We start from the raw sequence: 844 nt of genomic DNA, 5'->3' as shown, positions 1-844 counted from the left end.
AAAGAAAGAAAGAAAGAAAAATATATATACTTGTTACCATATATTGCCTGGACAACAGGTGACATTCTGGAGTCATGGTGCTGATATGGCTGGATAAGATGGAGGCTGGAAGCCTCTATCTTGCTAAGTAGACCTAGTCCCATCTCCCTGATTTCTTTGCCTTCAGTCCCCAAAGGATTGAGAGCCTGAAGCTCTCATGAGCCTACCTAATTGTCAAACCTCAACCTTTCCAAACCATGTCCCTTGGCCATGCAGTGACTCTTCCAGGAAAGAATTTTTCTCTCAAGTCTCCCCAGGAGTGGTGCCCAGCTCAGTAGGTGGATTAGAACCAGCCTCATACTAGGACTTTGCAAGCTGATGCTGAAAGGCAGCTCTGTCATGATGGCTGTGCCCAGTCAGCAGCCAAACAAGGAGTGCTCCACTCTACCGGTGGCTCAGTCCTGGCCCCTGGATGCTGTTCAAGGTCCCTCACTCTCCCACTGTAACTCTAGCAAGTGTCTAGGTCCAAATTTAAAAAAGGCCCTCTCTGTCTGAAAACTTCTGCAGAACCAGCCAGCCTCTGCTGACATGCAAGCACTCCCCTTCTGCACTGGTTCTCCATATCTCCTGACTTGTCTTTGGCTCCTGGAGTCTCCTGCTGCCTCCCTGTGCCTCCAAGCAATGTTTCTTGGCAGGGCCCCCAGCCAGAGGTGGGTGGAAATTTTTCTCTGTGATCTCACCATGAGTGGCTGCAAAGGAGACTCTCTGATCCACAATCTTGCCTACTGCTGCTTCTATGAGCACTTTATTAACAAGAGCCACTATTACTTCTCACCTAGATTAACATAACAAATGTATTATTAGT

Source organism: Otolemur garnettii, unplaced genomic scaffold (assembly GCF_000181295.1).
Source record: "Otolemur garnettii isolate 467f Iridium unplaced genomic scaffold, OtoGar3 scaffold00441, whole genome shotgun sequence".
Lineage (NCBI taxonomy): Eukaryota > Metazoa > Chordata > Mammalia > Primates > Galagidae > Otolemur > Otolemur garnettii.
The sequence above is the reverse complement of the archived record's forward strand: the minus strand, read 5'-3'. Positions refer to the sequence as shown.